At 34.6% G+C, this 8,566-nt stretch overlaps 1 non-coding gene across 1 annotated transcript; it reads right to left on the reverse strand.

Annotated features, from left to right (window-relative positions):
- Positions 1–7,326: 7,326 nt before the first annotated feature.
- LOC123937754 lies at positions 7,327–7,433 on the reverse strand. The gene has a single exon (XR_006817552.1). It is a non-coding gene; the product is annotated as a U6 spliceosomal RNA (small nuclear RNA).
- Between the last annotated feature and the right edge of the window lie 1,133 nt (positions 7,434–8,566).

Genomic DNA, 8,566 nt, shown 5'->3' on the forward strand with positions numbered 1-8,566 from the left:
AGCATGGAGCCTGATGAGGGGCTCCATCCCATAACCCCGAGATCATGACCTGAGCTGAAATCAAGAGTCCTTTGCTCAACTGAATGAGCCATTTTGATTTTGATTTTCTCATTTTGATTTTCTAAACCATTTTTGCACTCCTTAGGAGTATGTTTTCTGTAAGTTATTGGTCTCAGTTTCATTAAGTGTAAACTAAAGGGTCCAACTAATGATCCCTAAAGTTAGTGATGGTCAAATGTTTAACCACTGGTTCTTTCCAGGGTGAGGTGGAGGCTGGCCAGTTTCTGTCGTTTAAACACTCCTGCCAAATCTATGTTGGTGTAAGTATCAGGATGTCAATTTGAAGTCACTGAATGTAAATTTGCTTTGATAAACTGATGTGAGCTGGTTCTAGCACACCACTGGTGTTCTCTGCAAATCCAAATCATGTGACTCCAATCTACAAGAGCATGGATATATTCCCAAACATCACCCATACCTCAACTTTCTGATTCATTGATTCCCTTAATGGCACATTTTCCTTTGAACTCCTTAAATAAATACTGAATATAGTCAAAGTATTTGAGACTCATTTGTACAAAAATTTTTCTGCATGTATAGGTCTGCTCTCCGTTTGTTTTGCTCATACTGAGAGTTAATTTTCTTGAGGTAGAACATAGAGTATGCTTACATATCTATGAATGGAGAAATATTCTTGAGAACTCCAGGGTATGGAGTTGAAGTGATTTTAATAACAAGAAAAAAATGGCAAATTCAATTTATTTGCTTTCACTTTTTAATTGGGACATAATCACCTATCACAAATTGCACATGCTTGAGACACTAAAATTTGGAAGTTTTACATATGTGTACAGAACATGAAACCATCACTTTAATCAAGATGATGAACATGTCTATCACCCCCAAAACTTTCTACATACTCTTCAGTTGTTTTCTCCCACTCTCCCCATACAACATCTTCATGCGAACACTGATAGTATGTATTTTTGACACTGCAGATAACTGCATTTTCTGGAATTTTATGAGTGAAATTGTACTACAGACACCTTATTACATCTGGCTGTTTTAGCTTGGCATAATTATAATTATCATTAGTATTTGTAATAGTATTTTTTTGAGGGAGAGTGAGCACAAGCTAGGGAGGAGAGGGATACATGGAGACTGAGGGAGAAGCAGACTCCCTGCTGAGCATACGGTAGCTTGAGGTGGGTTCGATCCCAGAACCCTGGGATCATGACCTGAGCCAAAGACAGGGGCTTAAGTGACTGATCCACCCAGGCATCCCATGATCTGATTTCTTCTTGAGTGGGATCTGGCAATTTGTGTCTTTCTAGCAATTTTTTAATTTAATCCAAGTTTTTGAAATTATAGGCAGGAAGTTGCTCAAAGTACTTTCTTATTACCCTTCTTATACCTATAGATTCTGTAGTAATGTCATCCCTTTTATTCCTGAAATTTATTCTTCTATTTTCTACTCCATTGATTTCACTCTGATCTTTATTATATCCTTTCCTTTTGCTTATTCTTGGTTTTACTTGCACTTATTTTCCTGATTTTATTTCTTTTCTAACATAAGTATTTAGTGCTGGAAATGTCCTCATTTTATCTGTATCTCCCAAGTTTGTATGTGTTGTGGGTTCATTTTCATTCATTAAAGAAATGCTAAATGTCCCTTTTTGTTTCATCTTTGGCTCACGTGCTGTTGAGAAGTATACTATTTAATTTCCCAATATTTAGGGATTTTCTGGGGAAGCTTTTTGTCATTGATCTATATTTTAATTTCATTATGTTCAGAGAACATGCTTTGTATGAGTTTAATTGTTTAAAAATGTATTGAGACTTGCTTTATGGCTCAGGATATGGTCTGTCTTGTTAGATGTTCACACTTGAAAATAGTGTATTTGCAGATGATTTTTGATGGAATGTTCTAAAAATATCAATTAGGTCAAGTTTATTGGTAATGTTAAGTCCTTCATATCCTTAACTGAATTTCTGTCTACTTATTTTATTATTATTGACAAAAGAGTGTTGAGGTCTATAACTATAGTTACGGATTTGTCTATTAAGAGCCCAGATCTTGCCCCATGATGTATTACCTATATAAAATCTTTGAAGTTTTTCATCTGTGAAACTCACATAACCAGGTGAGCCTTTAAAAGGGACAAGGATCCAAGTGAGAGGGAATTGAAGTATGAGAGGAATTCTGTGTGAAGGAGACTCTCTGTTCCTGGTTTTGAAGATGGTGCGGTCCACATGGCAAGGAATACAGGAGCTGAGAGAGACCTCTGACTAACAGCCAGTAAGGAAATGGGGACCTTAGTCTTGTGGCCACAAGAAAGTGATTTCTACCACAACCATGTCAGCTTGGAATAGGACTCTGACCTCCAGATTAGAACACAGCCCAGCTGACACCTTGATTTCAAAATGAACAGAGAACCCTGTACCCAGACTTTGACCTACAGAACTGTGACCTAATATATAGGTGTTTTAAGGTCATTAATTAGTGGTAATTTGTTATGCAGCAGCAGAAAGCAGAAATACTATATAAGCCATTAAGATTTCTATGTCCTCATAATTAATGGAAAACTTTATTATGAAATAAACTTCTTTGCCATTGGTGATAATCTTGGATCTGGAGTCTACTTTGTCTGATGTTAATACAACCACTCTACATTTTTTTCGATAAATGTTAGCATAGAGTATCTTTTACCATCCTTTACTTATAACCTGTTTGTGTTGTATATTTAATTCGGATTTACCATACCCAGCATGTTGTTACCGTTTAATCTGACATTGTCTGCCTTTTAACTGGGATGTGTAGACTCATCATTGTATTTGATTATTACATATTTGGATTTAAATTTATCATCTTACTGTTTGTCTTCTATCCATTCCATCTGTTCCTTGCTACCACTGCCCCCACTTCCAGCTTTTTTCCTTACTCTGCTTTCTTTTGAATTAATCAGGCATGTTTATGATACAATTTATGATTTTTGTTTGTTGGTTTATTAGCAATAACTCTTTCTATTATCATTTTAGTTTCTGTAGTGCTAATAGTATCCATCCTTAACTTATCGCTGCTTACCTTTGAGGGTTATTATACTACTTCTTGTAGAGCATAAGAACCTTACAAAAGTATTCTGCCTTTTCTGCTCTTCAAGATTTTGTGCCATTTTTTGTATATATTTTTCTTCTACGTATGTTAGAAACCACACAATATGTCATCATTAATTTTTGAATTAATTATTCTCTTTTAACAAGATTTAAATAGTAGGACAGAGAAGCTTTACATTTATTCATGCAGTTACCTTCTCTGGTGCTCTTCATTCCTTTGCATAGGAATGCATATTCATCTGGTATTTTCCTTCTGCTTAAAGAACTTCCTTTAACATTTTCTACCTCGCACGTTTGCTGATGACTTCATTCAGTTTTTATGTCTGACAAAGCCTTATTTTACTATTATTATTATTATTATTACTATTTTGTAGCTTAGTGATCCATTCACTATTAATTTTGAAAGATATTTTGGCTGAGTGAAGAATTCTAAGTAATAATCTTTTTCTTTTCTTTTCTTTTCTTTTTTTAAGATTTTGTTTATTTATTTGACAGAGACCACAAGTAGGGAGAAAGGCAGGCAGAAAGAGGAAGGGGAGCGGGCTCCCTGCCGCTGGATCCCAGGACCCCGGGATCACGACCTGAGCTGAAGGCAGAGGCTTTAACCCACTGAGCCACCCAGGTGCCCCAGTAATAGTCTTTTTCACTCAGTACTATAAAGATGCTACTCCAATGTCTTCTAGCTTGCATTGTTTCTGGGGAAAAAAAAAAAAAAAAGCACTGCCATCCTTATCTTTGTTCTTTGTTCCCCTCTACACAATGTATCTTTTTTCTCTGGCTGCTTTTATCAGTTTTTCTTTATTACTAGTCTTTAGCAGTTTGATAGCAACGTGCCCTGGTGTGTTTTTCATATTCCCTATACTTGTGGCTCTTGAATCTGTGAGTTTAAAGTTTTCACCAAAATCTGGGGGGCAATGACCATTATTTCTTCAACTGTGTATATATATATTTTTTTCTTCCTTCACCTTTGAGGGTTCCAGTTACATATATATTTGGCCACTTAAAGCTATCCCACAGTTCACTATTAATTTGTTTTTTTGTTTGTTTGTTTTGTTTTTTGGGTTTTTGTTGTTGTTGTTATTTTTCATTTTAGGTTTCAGCACGGATAATTTCTATTACTGGGTCTTTGGGTGAATAGTCTTCTTTTGCAATGTTTTACCTGCCATTAAAACCCCACCCAGGGTATTCTCCATCTTAGATATTGTTTGTTTTTTTATATCTCCTCTGTCTCACGTACCATGTTTAATCTTACATCTACTTATTTACCATGTGGAATACAGTTGAAAGTGTTCAGTATCCTTGTCTACTAAATCTATCTTCTGTGTCATTTCAGGGTCACTTTTAATTGATTTGTTTTGCTTCTCATTATGAGTTGTATTTTCCTTCATCTTTGCACGCCTGGTAAATTTCAATACTATGCCAGACATTGAGAATGTTTCCTGTTGAGTGTTATATATATTTGTATTTCTTTAAATATTAAGAGTTGTTCTGGGGTACGGTTAAATTACTTGGAAATAAGTACGCTTATTTCAAGTTTTGCTTTTAATCTTTGTCAGGCAGAACCAGAGAAGCATTTAGTTAAGAGCAAGTTTTTCTTGACTGTTGAGGCAAGACAATTCCTCTTATTCCGATGCCTTGTGAAATATGTGGTTTTCTACTCTGGATATGAGGAACAGGCACTATCCCTGGGCCTGTGTGACCTCAGAAGTTTGTCCCCCTATATCTTCTCCATGGTCTTTTTCCTGGCCTCAATTTTTTTCCTCACATGTTTTACTCAGCAGTACCCAACTAAATAGTTGAGGATGGCCCTCTGCACAACTCTGAAGTTTTCTTTCTGTATAATGAATGCTTTTTCCTCCAGCATTCTGCCCTATGAACTCTAAGCACCTTTGGTTTCCCAATTTCCCAATTCCATCCACTAAACTCAAAGAGAATGCACAGCTCTGTTTAGGGTCCTCTCCCCTGTGCAGTGGCCTGGGCACGTTCTCTAGGCAGTAATCTGGGCAACCACGAGGCTCCCCTCAGTTGCTGCTCTTGCATCAGCAATCACTGCTGACTGATTTCCAATGCCCAGAAAGCTACTGTTTCATATATTTTTCTGCTTTTTGTTTGTTTGTTTGTTTTTGTAGTTGTATCAAGTAAGAGGATAGAGTCAATCCCTCTTACTCCATCTTGGCTGGAAAGCAGAAGTTTGCTAATTCAATTTCCTTGGGGGCTTTATCTGCTGGAGAGATGTAAGACTGAAAGCTTTTTTAAACATTTGGATTCATATACCTGTCTGTTAAGTTATACTTAAAATACTCTAAAATCAGCTTATTCTTCTGACTACATTATTACTAATGAATCTCATACACAGTTAAACATAAGAAAATAATCTTTATGAAATATTTCTTTATGTAAGCTCACAGTAATGTCAAGGACATGAATGTGTTCCTTCATTCTGGAAAAAAATTGGGAATTTTTTTCCCCCTACCATTCTAGAGTACTCTCAGAATAAGTATTAAAGAGAATCTAATTCTAAAAAGTAGTTTTGCAACCCCACTTGGAAATTTAATAACATTAGAAAAAACACTGACTCAAACTAAGTTGAAATGACCTAGCATGGAAATATTAAACTACCTCTGTGAGCAACATAAAGTAATCTGAAATGTAGCCCAGACTAATGATCCTTTTGTAATATCACGAACTTAAATTGCTGAGAACTTTCCTGGACTTCTTTTTAACTAGTAGTATGTTGCCAAATTCATCATATTAACAAATCTTTTTGACTAAATGGAGAGATGAATGTGACAAGGTTTAAGCAATAGATAATTTACATATATAGAATATTGGCTAATTATGAAAGAGAAAATGAAACAGAATTTATTTTTTAAATTTTATTTTATTTTTTAAAAAGATTATTTATTTATTTATTTGACAGACAGAGATCACAAGTAGGCAGAGAGGCAGGCAGAGAGAGAGAGGGGGAAACAGAATCACTGCTGAGCAGAGAACCTGATGTGGGGATTGATCCCAGGACCCTGGGATCATGACTTGAGCCGAAAGCAGAGGCTTTAACCCACTGAGCCATCCAGGTGCCCCATGAAACAGAATTTAATACGTTTCATTGGGATTTTGCTTCTATTTATCAAAAATATAGACCTTATCTTAGAATCATTCTATTTTTTAACATATTGGATAAACTCAGGATTTTTAGTAACAAATAATCACAGTTAGTAATCATGTATGATTTGCTTTTTTTCTCCTGAATAGCAACACTTATTTAATTAGTTGATTTGCTATTACCAATACTTAAGATCATCTGGCAAAGTAAAAACAAAAGCTGTAGCAATTAAAGATAATCAAATAAAAATATTTTTGTATCATTCAAATAACAAAGAATATATTTATATATTTCTTATAAAATTATTTTACATTAAAATCTCCAAACAAATACTTTTAGTGAATCTGTAGAGGCATTCTTAGTTTCATGTGAATCCACAAGATTAATTCCATAAAGAATTTGAAGATTTCTTTTTTTAAGTTTTTTAATTTTAATTCCAGTTAGTTAACACAATATTATATCAGTTTCAGGCATATAATATAGTAATTCATCACTTCCATACATCGCCTGGTGCTCATCACCTATTTGACCCACCCCCTATCCCCCCATCTCCCTCTCCTCTGGTAATCATTTATTCTCTATAGTTAAGAGTCTGTTTCTTGATTTGTCTCTCTCTCTTTTTACCTCTTATTTTTTTCTCTTTGCTCTTTTGTTTTCTTCTTAAATTCCACATATGAGAGAAATCATATGGTAGTTGTCTTTCTCTGAGTGTCTTATTTCACTTAGCATTACACTCTCTAACTCTGTGTCATTGCAAATGGAACGATTTCATTCTTTTTTTTTTTTTTTTTTTTTTAAATTTATTTGACACAGAGAGAGAGAGCACAGGCAGGGGGAGCAGGCAGAGGGAGAGGGAGAAGCAGTCTTCCCGCTGAGCAGGGAGCCCAAGGTGGGACTCAATCGTGGAATGCTGGGATCATGACCTGAGCCAAAGGCAGCCATTTAACTGAGCCACCAAGGAACCTCTTCACTTTTTTGTAGGGATATATATCCCTACAAAAAAATATTTTGGGAAATATATTTAGGGATATATATATCCCTAAAAAATATTTTGTAGAAGATATATATATATCTCACCAGAAAATATGGAATACAAAATTATGAAACAACAAAATATGGAAGAATTCATAAATTTGTGTGTCATCCTTGTGCAGGGACCATACTCATCTTCTCTGTATCATTCCAATTCTAGTATATGTGTTGCTGAAGTGACCACAATTATTTGAAGATTTCTAAGGCATTTGTCTTTAAGTAATACAATTCCCATTATTAAACAAGTTTGATATTTAAAAATATTTGTTCTTCTATGTCTAACATATACATATGTTGCCATAGCTACCTGATTGTCTTCATTGCTCCGAACAAAAAGCCATTCTGATCTTTAACATTTGTGTACAAATTTAGATCCGTTGTCTTTTGAAAATGAAAGTATTCTTATTGTCTCCTATATCTGCTATTTTACTTTTCATTTTTGAGCACAATCTGAACTATGCATCTTTTTAAATACTTGCTAACTTTTAAGTAGATATTTATGTAATATTTATATTTACAAAATTTCAAAGCTATGATACATGTTATACAATATAAAAGAAATTATACAACCCAAAGTTATAAAAACCCTATGAATAAAACACCATATCTTTCTCTCTTTTTAATGTATTGATAGCACAGGATAAATTAGTCTAATACTATTTTTTTTCTTGAAAACTAACAGAAATTGTAGCTTTAACATGCATGTAATTTTGTTTCTAAGCAGCAGATGGCAGTATCAAATTCTAGTTTCACTTTTCAATTTTTTCTTTTTTTTTTTTCTGAAAAAAAAAAAAATTTTTTTTTTAAACTCACAGTGCAATACTTGGCTTAACCTCAGAAACACAATTAGCTTTAATTCAGGAAATACAGTTTTACTGGCTTTAATTCCTGAGGAAAAATGTTTGCAATATCTAGAACAAAACACTGTTGTTGTTGTTTTTTTCACTGTTTGTTTATATCTGATAGTAGTTGGAAAGCCAATTACTCAAATATTAGAGGCATTAACATCCAAACAAATGAAATTAAACTCTTAATCCAGTTGATTACACTAATAACCTTGGAACACTCCACTTTAAAACTAAGATAAGGTAGGGGTGTCTGAGGGGCTCAGTCTTTTAAACAATGGACTCTTGATTTTGGCTGGAGTCATAGTCTCAAGGTCATGGGATGGAGCCCAGATTGGGTTGGCTGGGTGTGGAACCTGCATAACGATTCTCTCTCTGCCTCTTCTTCTGTCCCTCCCTGCCACCTCCTCTCTTAAAACAAAAATAAAAACAAAAAAACCCCTACAATAATCTCCTCTGAGCATCAGCAGAA

This window comes from Meles meles, chromosome 2 (assembly GCF_922984935.1).
Source record: "Meles meles chromosome 2, mMelMel3.1 paternal haplotype, whole genome shotgun sequence".
NCBI classification, from domain to species: domain Eukaryota; kingdom Metazoa; phylum Chordata; class Mammalia; order Carnivora; family Mustelidae; genus Meles; species Meles meles.